We start from the raw sequence: 12,876 nt of genomic DNA, 5'->3' as shown, positions 1-12,876 counted from the left end.
GTAACAGCAGTGGCAGAGCCATGGTGAGACAGCCACGATGGTCATTGCCAGCAGCCACAAGAAGGGCAGTCTTTATCAAGCCCTTTCCTCTAACCAGCACCCTGGTGGGTCGGCCCTGTGAGGAGCAGCGGCATTCCCTGCAGACCAGGAGGAGGAGTGCAGGGTGGTGGGAATCTGCTCAGTGAGAGGCGGAGGTGGGGCTGGGACCTGGGCTCCTTGCTCTCCACACCCCCACTCTGGGCACCTGCCCCCAGTGCCTTAGCCTCCCCCCCATCGCCCTGTGAGTCTCTCTTCCTGCTGAGCCAAGGGCCCCACACAGGCTGATTCCCATGTATTGGTGGCACATCTGATGGCTACTTCCAGCTGGAGGACACCTACAAGGACAGAAAGTTGAAGCAACAACAGGGGTTTTGACATTTCATTCTAACTGGGAGAGGCTGAACCAACAGGTAGGGGTGTGTGTGTGTGTGTGTGTGTGTGTGTCTACTGAAAGAGAGTGAGAAAGAGAGAGACTAAGTCTGCCATCCCCTACGATCTCTCAACATGTGCGCTGTAGCAAGCGTGACTGTCTCAAGCCTACTTGTTGCTTCCGTTGCCCAGCAGTCTTCCAGATGACAAGAGCAGGCATGGTTTGAAGACATGCAAAGCAACGTGATCACCTCACAAGAGTGAAGAAATTAAATGGGAATGAAAATTCCCAGAACCTAGGACCCTGTTTTGTCAGTAAGAAAGTCCCACCTTAGCCCTGACTTCAAAATATGAATTGATTGGTGTTCAGTTACTGGGCCCTTGTGCAGTGCTTTGATCTTCTTACAGGAGAAGACTAACTTTCCATGATAAAAGATGACTTCTGATGACAAGAAAATCTATCAGCTCGCATCGTGCTGAGCTCTGCATCCTCCGTCTCGCATTCCTGAGCACGGGCTTCCCGATGGGGTCCTTCAGAACTGAAAACCTGGCGACACGTGTCTGGAAGACAAGGCCCGGGCAGCAGGAGGCAGGCAGCAATCCTCAGCGTCATTTTAATTTTCATTTTTAGCAAGCGTAAGCGAAATGCATGGTCTTGTTATCTCCAGCCATAGGTACTGATGTACACCACACACAATCATGTTTTTCCACGTATTTGGGCGAGTTTGCGACTGAGATGAAGAAAAGCAGGAAGGGCGGTGGGGAGGAGGTGGAGAGGAGATAAAAACACAACTTCTAAGGCTCCGTTAAATTGTACCATCTTGAGCATAGAAAAGCCTGAATTATGTAAAAGCTGGCCAGGTGCCCACATCTGGCAACAGTCAGATTGTTTGGTAAGCAGGAGGTTCCCCCAGCAGCACGCAGAGCTGGGTCCACTCTGGAAAGAATGTGGAATCTGTGAGAGGTTCTTGGGACCTGGCCACCAGACAGCCCTGCCAGGTGGGAGGGCAGCGTATCTGGTCACTCGACCTTGTGTGCAGTTGAGACGAGTCACAAGCTCCGTGCCAGGCCTTCCTGAGAATGGTTTCAACCTTAGGCTTGTTTCTGCGTGAACTAAAAACCACGCCTCTACTGTGGTGTCAGCCTTGGAAATCCCATTTTTTTCAGGTCTTCCAAAGGTTCTCAGGGGAAATGAGACCCTTTCTTGCGTCCGCAACTTTAGTCCCCTGACCCCTATAGACTGCTACCTGCCAGTCCCGAAAGCCATGCCAGAGCAGCATCCCATGTAACTATTTTGTTTGCTGCTATTAGGCCCTGACACTTCTGGGGCCCATGGAGACCCTGAATCAGGGGCCTGAGAGTCCAGCCACTCTTTGCCCCACGTGGGTTTTCTATGCTGGCTGTGTATCTTCCAAACAAGTACTAACCTGGCCTGGTTTCTGCAGTCTAGACCTACCAAGCCAGTTGAGGTAAGTGCAGAAATTAAAGTGTGCCTTCTTTCCTTAGAGCAACAAAAGAAGAAAACACGTTAAGCAAACACCTCGGGAACTGTTTAACGCAAGCCCACGGCCTGGTGGTGCATTCTGGGGCAGGGTAGTGGTAGCCATAGGCAGGAACACACCATGCAGGCTGTGCCTGTGCATGGAGAAACCATGACTCTGTCAAAAAAAAGGTCTTGGAGCCTCTTTGCAAATCCAGCCCTGAAGTATCTGGTATGATTTAGATTTGTTCATAAAAACACACAGTTGGTTTCTGTTAAGTCAACAGCATTTGAATTTCTGCTCAGCTATTCAGTGCTAGCAAGATCCTTTATGATTTCTCTGTGTGCATGCTGCATTTTTCAATGCCTGGTCAGCTCTTTGGCTTTCTTCTTTCTGTAGAGAGGAGCACAGGAGAAAAGAGAGAGAGGAGGGAGCTGAGAGAATGCATATTTGAATCTTATGTTCACTGCTAATCACATACTTGCATGCTCAATGATTTAGCTACAATTTTAAAAGACATCCTCTGCATTTCCTCTTTCCTATGGCTACAACTTCCCATAAAAAGTAGGTTGGAAATTTGACTTAAGCTTTAACCCAGTGGACTTAACCCCACAGGGACAATTTTCAATGTCTCAGTAGGAGTTCTGGCCCCACTGGTGAGCCTCACAGTCAGCCCATCCCAGAGAAAGCCTCCTCAGGGACATCAGCCTGACAAATGTCACCTAGTTAGGCAGCAAGATGCAGAAATGCAAGAGGCATTTGACACACAGTGGCCCATGTCTCCATTCTCCTGTGTCTCTGGATTATGGACATTTCTTAAAAACCCAATTCAGTTTAACCTTACATCTAGGAGTCTCAGAATCTTGCTCTAGAAAAGCTAGAAAAAAACAATTTGGAAAGTCCATGAAGAGGACAGCCAAGCATGCAGTATTTGACGCAGGCCAATCTTCCTCGCAAATGGCATTGGTTGGGATTGGGGGTTCCTGGGAGGGCTGAAATTATAATATAAACAATAAAAGTAACTCTGCTGGATGCTTGCTTGAACTGACTGCTGGTCTAGGTATAGCACATGGTTTGTCTCATTTGCCTCCAGTCTTAGGAGACATTTTCTTAGACATCACTCTCAACCAGACAAAAGAGAAGTAACACACTGTGTTAAGCCAGGACTGGTCTGGGTGGTCCTCTGTATTTGCAAACTGTCGACCAGCAGAGGGGTTGGTGCAGATTCATAAGCAAAAAAAAAAAAAAACAGTCATTAGAGCATGGGCCTTAGAATGAGATGGAACTGGATTGGAATCTTGGCTCTGCCATGAAACCATGGGAAATCATTTAAACCTTATTTTCCTCATTTATAAAATGGATAAAATATATCATGGGGTAGTACGAGGATGCATTGATAAAAAACACATAAAATGCACAGTACGATGCTTGGCCAATAACAGGGGTAATGTCTTTACCATTATTACTCCTAGGAAACATTATTAGGTGGTTTGAGCCATGAATAAATAGATTTTTCCAATATGGTCCTTAAAAAATAAAAAGAATCCAATTAGTCCTCTAAAATCTGTCCTTCTCTAACCCTCAATCACAGACTTGGATTCGGCATTTTAAAAATGTGCTTGGTCTGCCCTGGGGGAGCCGGCTCCCTGGCAGAGCGCACCTGGCGAGTAGGTGCTGAAAGTCACAATTTAACATTTCAACTGCATCTTCCAGATAAAGCACAAAGAACATCCATCGAGGGCACCTCAAACCAACACAGGACCAGTAAGCTTAGGAATCACACTATGAAGGTGGAGTTGGACCTCACAAAGTTAAAACTGGGTCTTTGGCAGGAGTCCCTTGCATAGCATGGGAAGAATTTAAGGCAATCCACGATGGAGCTGTGGAAAAGAGGAGAAAGAAAACACAAGACCAAAAGCTGAGCTGCGTGCTTATTTGGAATTTTCATTAAATTAGAAGAATTCTGTTCAGTAAAATCTCTTCATGACTTTATGGTGTGACCCGCCATTATGTAGAGTTTTTGAGCTTATGATGAAAGATGTGCACAGCCAAGAGGCAGCGTCGAGTCATTCCAATCTCTGCAGTGATAGTGATGGTAGAAATAATTAAATATTCCTTCTAAACTCATTGATTTTTGAGATGTTGCTAAACATTGTGGTGCGGTGGGTTACACGAAAACCTTCAGGTTATCTTAGAAAAGTTTCTCCCAGATCCTCCAGGTTGGCTATGGAGGACGGGGCAGCGGTAGCTCTGAGGTTGGTGCCTCCAAGATTCTCCTCTCGTTAGATAGGTCTCTCCTCATTGCTGTGGCCACATAATGGCCTCAGGGAATGTTACCCACCCTGACCTCTTTCTGGGGAATATGAACACAGACACTCTTCTTAATTCCCAGTGGTATGGTAGAGAACAGGGTGTAACATTTAAGGAGACTGGATTAAAAGTTGAGGTTTCATAGAAGAAAATCAAAGGATAGAGACTAGCACATCCCTGTCTCTGGAATTCCCTCCCTTCCTGAAGCCCGGCTAACCACCACAGGGGTGAGCAGCTTAACTTACAGCCCCTGAAGGGGCCCCACGTCAAAACAAAGGAACCCAAAATGTATGAAGTCATCCAACACACACAGGGGTTCAACATGTATCTATGCCCAAAAGATACATGCAGAGGGGTGGAGAATGTGGATTTCCTCCAGAGCTTCACAGCTTATTTATCAGACCATATAAGGAGCATTTCTTCTCTGGAGGAATTTAAATAAGTGGACTGAAGCCCAGCATGGTGTCTCACACCTGTAACCCCAGCGCTTTGGGAGGCTGAGGTGAGAGGGTCAATTGAACTCACCTGAACTCAGGAGTTCAAGACCAGGCAACATAGTGAGACTGCATCTCAACAAAAAATAAATAAAAATTTAGTGGGGCATGGTGGTGCACAACTGTAGTCCCAGCCTCTCAGGAGGCTGAGGCAGGAGAATTGCTTGAGCCCAGGAGGTCGAGGCTGTAGTGAGCCAAGATCATGCTACTGTACAGCCTGGGTGACAGAGTGAGACCCTGTCTCAAGAAAAGATGGGGATTGAAAATTTTGCCATCAGCTGTCACGTGAAAGTTATTCGGTAGAATCTGGATTAGGATGCTGATGACAAAGCAGTCCTGAGAGCTGGAGGCAGCTCAGTTGGCCAGAAAACCAAATCAGGCCTCAGCCAGACCCTCATGAATCCACAGTAGAGCTTTGTTCTTTGACTGCTAGAGCCATAGAGATCTATTTCAATAATTAGTACCTTTAAAGAATGTCTGAGAAATGCCAGCAGAGAGTATTTTCCAAACAGAGAAGGCAAATTGCCTTAAGTCCCATGCAAAGGGGTTCAACTAATTTGAGCTTTTCATTGTTTGTACTTTTATGAAGGGAGCAAGTGTGGCATACATGGCCAGTTATTCCCCAATGTTCATCCTCCCTTTTGTTCTCTTAGTAATAGGGCCTCCTGAGGTTTTTCTGGGCATATGGTTGCCCAGATAGAAACTACATTTCCCAGCATCCATGGAGCTGGGTGTGGCCAATAGGATAGGAGTGGGAGTGAAGTGTACAGAGAGCAGGTCACTCCAATCCTTCAAAGGAAGGGAGGGAAGCCCCAGTCAAGCAGGTTCCTGCTAGCCAGACTCGTCCATGCAGAAAGGAATGACATGCAAGTTAGGGGCTCCTAACCTGGATTCCTTTGAGCATTCATGAACTTGGCTGGGAAAAATACCTCTTTACTTTCACTGATCTCTATCTAAAGTTTACCATTTCTTTCATTCTTGGATGTAGGCAGTAGACTTTTATGATGTTAGCAGAACCTGTGACTTTTACCACCAATAGAATTAAGATAATTTCATAGTGTAATCCAGTTATTGCCAATATCCTGAAATGTTGTTTACACTCATCATATTTTCAAGATTACAACTGCTGTTAGACATGCTGCAACACCTTGTTAATGTGCTAGTAAAGCAGCACATAAAATTAAACACGTAAGATTATACAGGAAATTAATCTCATTGAAATACAGTTATTAATGTCATTGGTTTCCTGTGTAATCTTATGAGTTTAACCTTAATGCACTTAAAAGTATTATTCTGAAATTGGATCCATAGCCTTTTCCCAGCTGTTGAAGGGATCCATGGTACACACAGTCCTTTCTTACTCAGGAGACAAGAGAAGACAAGGTGAGGTGATCTGGGTAGCAGAGAATTTCGTGATTACTACTTTGGGGAACTTTCTTAGCCCATGCCCTGATAATACAGGGCACAGCTAAGCTTTCAAAGCTCTCCAACTAGCACAAGGTTTGTGTGAACACTGAGGAGGGTGGATACTGGGGCTTGGTTTGCTCAGCCATATCCCATCTGCCTTCCAGCTACAGAGCTTGGAAAGCTAAAAACGACATTTCTACTATGTCTTACAGCTGAGGTACGAGATGTGGATTACATTCCATCAGGTTATTGTACTGGTGGGAGATTTGGAGGAGAGAAGTGAGGCGGAGATATTTTTCTGCTTCATTTTGGCTGTTTAACAGGAGCAATGTAGTAGAGATTAGATTGCATTTGTTTGCTGTGTGTTTGCCAAGTGGCACTTGCAGCGTTCACGTTCTGGGTCCTGGTCTCCCAGAGTTCATTGTGGTGCGGGCAGCAGAGCTCCAGGGGGCACCTCAGGGGCCCAAGCTCCTCTCTTATGTCATTTCTGCAGTGTTCTAGAAGTTGCTCCTGGCTGACCAGCCATGAACGCTTAGCCCTTGCAAGAGTTTAGTAGCCACACAATTTTCTGTGTTAAGATCTTTCTTAAAATACCTGGGGTGGCTTCTGTGTGTTGGGGGCCAGTAAGGGGGGTGTCAAGGGCTGTGTATGTTTGTCTCAATGAGCCCAGCTGATTAAGAGAGTTTAGTCATTTTTCATGTAAGGAGAGCGTTGCTTTTTTCCATCAGCAGTGCGGTTCAATAGAGTCGTATTGCCTGACATTGGACCACGCTTCACCCTTGATGAACGTGTGCCCAGCATTCAGTCTTCACACTAGGCGTGTGAGACAGGCAGGGCAAATCCTATTCCACAGGCGAGGAAGGAGAGCACCCACAGATGAACCAGTAGCCACATGTCCTGCTTAGGTGACAGAAAGGTAGACAAATCTTGATTAGACCTGGGCTTTTGACTCCTGACTCCAGGCCTCATCCAGCCAGTACTGAGAACAGGCCGACTAGAATCTTTCAGTTCAGAACGAGTCCCATAGCCAGGACAGGACTCTGCCAAACAGCCGCATCTGGTGCTTTTTTCAAATCTCACAATTCCATGGGAGATGTTAGTGGCCAAATTTTCTAAAAAGGTCACTTCGAAGAGGTTGAACTCCATGCACATTGTCTTCCAAAATGGTTTCTGTTGGCCCACACGCAGGTCTTCCTCCCTCCTGGCTAATGTATTAGGAGGACACAGAGCACGCAAATGTTTTGGGATGAGCCGCCCCTGCTTTACTGGTACATGCCCCTGGATTCTCCTGCTTAATTTCTGTTGGCTTGTTTACCCCTCAGGGAAGCTGCCAAACACTCTTTTCCTGAAAATATTTTTTCCAAGAACTTCGCTGACACTCCTCCGTAATCAGCTCTGCCGAGACTGTGTCGTGTGTCCAGATTCTAGAAACTTGCATTTGGCTCAAGGCAACTCTGTGCAAAGAGAGTTCCAAGATGCTGGGCTTGCAAGGCCTGGCGCCTGCACACTACCGCTCTGCCCCAGGGGCTGGGTTCTCCCGGATGCTTCTGCAGAACATCTGGGGAGCATCACAGGACACTTTTAAGGGATGGGAGAGAAGGTCATCTGAGAAGGGCAGATTGGCCTGACCTAGACAACAGATGAGGTCTCTGCAGGCTGCAGCGCTTGTCCATCAAGACTCATTTATTAAGCACTCTGTGTGCAGGGAACATGGGTGACCTCAGGGGATGCGTGGGGTGCACTCTACTGGGAGAGACCCATTGTGACAATAGGATCATTACAGAAGGAACAGAAAATAACTCAGGCAAGCCAGCTGCAACAAGAGGCAGAGCCCAGCAACAGCGCCTGAGTGGGGCCTGGGAGAGTCTTGGTGCCAGGGCCATTTGTCCCCTAGGTCAGACTACGGTTTCTTGTCTGTAGGATGGAGAGGCTGGCCTGGTGAGGTCCAAGGCTCCTCCCAGCTTTAATGGTCTGTCATTCCAGCTTTCCACTGGGAAAGGGCAGCAACAAGACAGGAACTGCAGGCACAGGTATCAAAGTTAAAAGTGAATATTTCACTTTTCCCCAGCTCCCCAAATGAAAGTGGTGACTCCAAATTCAGAGGCAGCTTGCACTGGGGAATGGAGATCGTCACAGGAAGGATCTGATGAAGCCCATCAGGCTCATACCGCAGTGCTAAGGGGCTGGCTTTACAGGGGACGTTTCCGGCCTTCATGAATGCGACCTGCTGCTCCTGCCTGATAACTGGGCTACTCCCCTCCCCGCCCAAACCCTACCCCTGGCTTAAGGCTTTCCTGGGTGATGTAGCCGTGCTTTCGAGGCCCCTCATGCACTGATAGTGAGGGGAAGGAGGGCTCTCAGGACCGCAGGGTTCCTTGGATGGGAGGACAAAGGGGCGGTGGCCCCAGGGGGCTGAGGGCTGGGTCTGTGGCGAGGTCTGCCCAGAGCTGCCAGAACAGATGGGCGGACTGCCCAGCCAAGCCACAAGGACGCCAGCCTGGGGCTCGCGCACCCACAAGACCCATGTGGTTCCGTTCCACTCAGGTCACTTTTCGATAACAATGCTGTTTTCTTCTGTTGTTTGGTGTGTCTGTGTGTGTGTGGGTGGGTGGGTGTGTGTTGTTGTTGTTGTTGTTGTTTTTAATTCACATTTCCTGTGCCCAAGATTTCCAAAACACCTGCAAACCGCTCACCCCAGATGGAGTGTCGATTGAAAGCTTCTCCTACTTGCCTGCTCCCTACTTCCCTGTCTCCCAGCCCAAGCAGAAGCTCCTAGCAGGCTCACAATGAGTTATTTTTCAGAGCAGAACGCGCTTGAGAATACCTCTGGTGGGACTGCAGTGGCTTGAAGAAGCTTTTGTTTTGAAAGGGAAAAACCAACCAAATGGATACTTTCAGAGTGAGATTTCGGAGGCTCAGAGACGCCAAATGAGAAATGAGAGCTTTGGAAGGGTTCTAGAGAGGAATGCAAGCTTTCAGCTACATGGCATGGCATTTGGGGAGCACAGAGCACGTGCAGCCCCTAACCAAGGGAGGGACAGGAGCTTCTCCGTGAACTGCTCTCCATGACTTCTTAGTTAGACGAATTAGCTGCTGCATAAGAAGTCTAAGACAGAAGGCGTTGCCATCGAGAATGGAGTATTTTCTGACATGCTTATGTCTATTTTATTCTGGGGCTCATCAGTAACCCCCACTCCTCCCAGGCGGTTTCAAAGAGAAGGCACTGCCTGGGGAGGCTGACTCTGCCTCATCTGCTGCGCGTCTCCCATTCCTCCGTCCATGTGACTCAGCTGTAGCAAGCTTCACACTGCACTTTACAGACTCCGTCCTGCGCACTTCACAGCTGCATGAAACTGCAGGCCCCCGCCTCCCTACTCAGGGCTCCTCTTGTCACTGCCCATCCTTGCCAGAGCAGCTGGGGTGTCAGCACGGGGCTGGGAGAGGAAAGTGGAAGAGGCTGGGAGGAGCCTGAGAAAGATGGAAAGGGTGGGGAGGAAGGAAACCCGGGCTGACAAATGCCACCTGCCCAAGAGGGTCCGCATCCTAGGGAGGGTTCTGCCGTCCACTCCCTTCCTGAGCACTCATCCCTGGGGGTTCCTGCATCTGTGTGAAGACAGGGAAAGGCCGTCTTGGCTGAGGGCTGTTGTGTGGGTACTCTCAGCCACAGAAGACAGCAAGAATGCGAACACAGCTGCTAGCAGGGGAAGGGGCCCCCTCTCTGGCCACCTGTGCTCCTGCTTACCTGTGCCGTGAGCGTCTACCCTGTTAGTGGCCCCTCTATGCACGGCTTAGTGCTCACTCTCTCTGCCTGTCTCTGTCTTGGTTTCTTTTTTTCTCTCTCATCTCGAACATACTTTCCAGCTATAAGCCTTCCTTTGCCACCTCTGCTTCCAGCTGGGAGACAAACCTCACGGAGGGTCTGGCCAGGGTCTGGAGCTTCAGTGCCCTCTCTCCTAGGCTCCTGGGAACTCTATGCTTGATGAGGGGTAGGGTGGGTCACGGTTGTCCTTGTGGCTGGTGGGGAACTGACTGTCTTGCAGCCCTCACCGTCCCTCACCCTGAATGCATCACAAAGTCTCACCTGAAGAAAAAGAAGTTGGCCAGGCGCGGTGGCTCACATCTGTAATCCCAGCACTTTGGGAGGCCGAGGCGGGCAGATCACGAGGTCAGGAGTTCGAGACCATCCTGGCTAACATGGTGACACCCCACCTCTGCTAAAAACAAAACAAAAATTAGCCGGGCATGGTGGCACACACCTGTAATCCCAGCTACTCAGGAGGCTGAGGCAGGAGAATTGCTTGAACCGGAGAGGCAGAGGTTGCAGTAATCAGAGCTGGAGCCTCTGCACTCCAGCCTGGGTGACAGAGGGAGATCCCATCTCAAAAAAGAAAAAGTTGGAAATTTTACTTTGATCTCCATTCCAACTTCACCTACAATCCTTTCATGTTGCCATCTTTGATATCTGTGCCTACATCTCACTTGGCTTAGAATGTACAGAAACACTAAAATTCATAATGGCTGGGAGTGGCTGGCTATTTTGCTATGTACCTGGCAAACAAAGGTTAAGAGAATTTAGGCAAAGTGCACAAAGTCACTTGCTGGTCAGCATCGCCCCACAGCCTGGGTTTTTAGGCCCTCCAGAGAACAGAGAATATGGAAAATGATGCAGGTAGAAAGCTGGTGAGTGACAGAGAGAGCCCCAGGGAAGCGGCGCTCAGTGCCCTGCAGACAGGTGCAGATAAGGTTCTTCTTCCCCACGCCATGGCTGACCAAAGCCACACTACAAGAGGCGGAGACTTCCCAAACCACACACCTGCGTTTGCTGGACTATCACTAATTTCAAACATTCTTTCTTGCTGCCAGACACTTCCAATGTGACTCTAAAAATCAAGTCAGTGTGAGTGTAGAGATTTTGGACGCTTGAACCATCTGTCAAAACTTTGAAAATATCGTTCAAGGACAAAAATTCATAAATACAATTTCAGAAAATGAATTTTCTTCTCTCCGTTTCCCATTGCCAGCGTGTAGGTTAAGTGGAGGTAAGGAAGATGGAACTAAGAGAGAAAAAATAGTTTAAAAAATTTAAACAAAATCACCAGAGCATTTCAAATGCAGTGCTCATTTTAACTGAAATGCAAAGCCAGCAGCCACCCTCCGATTTGGTTCCGGGACCTCTCTGCAGGGCCCCTGCCTACAGCTGGCACCAGATGGAGCCTAGTGGCCTCCTTTAAAGTGGCCCATCGGGCAGCCACAGCGGGTTCCAGGGCCCTTGAGGAGGGACGTCTCCTGCCAGTGGCAGATAAGGGTGTTTCTGCCCTTGCTCACCCAGGGGCTGGAAGGGATATGAGACTTTGAAAAATTCTGCCCAGAAAGTTCTTGTGTTCTGGGGTGTGTGGCTCCCCAGAGTCTGAAGTGCTTGTGAGCACTTTGCTGTCTTAGGTGAAGACTAATCTTAGGTAAAGACAGCACTTTGCTGTCTTAGGCACAGAAGGGAATTAATCCCGCCCAAAGATAGTTTGCAGTGCTGCTAGCGCCTGACTTCTGGGAGCTCTTGTCTTGCTGAAACTAGAAAGGCTATTTTGGGCAATGTGCAGTGAAGGTAGATGTGGAAAGAAAATAGAGCCAGCTGATTTGAGTTTTAGGCCAAGACTCGCAGCTTGACCTTCTGGCTCTGGCTCTTCCAGTGACTGGCTCAGGAGGCTACACTGAGATCCTCCTGGGAAGCAAGGGCTCCTGGAAGAAGGAGTGAGCATGACCATTGGGGCTGACTCAGTCCACTTAAATGACTTGTCAGTCTCTTGGAAAGCCAGAGTCCTGAAACATCACTGTACCGTTTGAGACAGGGCCTCCTGACTTCACAGATCTGTCATCACACTAGAGTTGTCCACTTCCCAAAAGGCTCTTTTATTATTTTCTGTTGTTATTTTATCTTACTTTTTAACTTTTATTTCCGTTTCAGGGGCCTACGTGGAGATTTGTTACATACGTAAATTGTGTGTCATGGGGGTTTGGTATACTGATTATTTTGTCACTCAGGTAACAAGCACAGTACCTGATAGGTAGTTTTTCCATCCTCACCCTCCACCCAGACTCCATCCTCGAGTAGGTCCCAGTGCCTGTCGTTCCCTTCTTTGTGTTCATGTGTCCTCAATGTTTAGGGCCCATTTATAAGTGAGAACATGTGGTATTTCATTTTCTGTTCCTGTGTTAGTTAGCTTAGCAAAAAGGCCTCCATCTCCATCCATGTTGCTGCAGAGGACAGGATCTCATTCTTTTTAATGGCTGTGTAGTGTTCCACGGTGTATATGTACCACGTTTTCTTTACCCAGTCTACCACTGATGGGCATTTAGGTTGACTCCATGTCTTTGCTATTGTGAATAGTACTGTGACAAACATAGGTGTTCATGTATCTTTACGGTAGAATGATTTATATTCCTGTGGGTATACCCAGTAGTGGGATTGCTAGGTTGAATGGTAATTCTGTGTTAAGTTATTTGAGAAATCACCACACTGCTTTCCACAATGGCTAAATTAATTTACACTCCCACCAGCAGTGTATAAGTGTTCCCCAAAAGGCTTTTTTTTAGTTTTTCTTGCAGCCCTGCACAGACATCAGCTGTTTGGATCAGTTCCCTCTAGACCTCCTCTCATCATTGCAGTTAATTCTAAAATCTGGGCGGAACAGGAAAGAAGGAGAAGGGACCAGAAGATAGAGAACTTCTGCTGCTTCTCATTTGTTATTCTATTTCTGTTGATACTTGCTTCAATTACTGCA

General features: G+C 47.9%; 1 long non-coding RNA gene across 1 annotated transcript in view; it reads left to right on the top strand.

The window, feature by feature from the left end:
• The window catches only part of LOC115895500, a 60,432-nt gene extending 56,693 nt beyond the window's left edge, over positions 1 to 3,739 (top strand). Inside the window, exon 3 of the long non-coding RNA XR_004055699.1 lies at positions 3,603 to 3,739. This is a non-coding gene — a long non-coding RNA (uncharacterized LOC115895500). The remainder of the gene's footprint in view (positions 1 to 3,602) is intronic.
• Positions 3,740 to 12,876: the final 9,137 nt, after the last annotated feature.

Source organism: Rhinopithecus roxellana, chromosome 21 (genome assembly GCF_007565055.1).
Source record: "Rhinopithecus roxellana isolate Shanxi Qingling chromosome 21, ASM756505v1, whole genome shotgun sequence".
In the NCBI taxonomy this organism is placed as follows: Eukaryota; Metazoa; Chordata; class Mammalia; order Primates; family Cercopithecidae; genus Rhinopithecus; species Rhinopithecus roxellana.
This window is presented reverse-complemented; position numbering and strand designations above follow the sequence as displayed.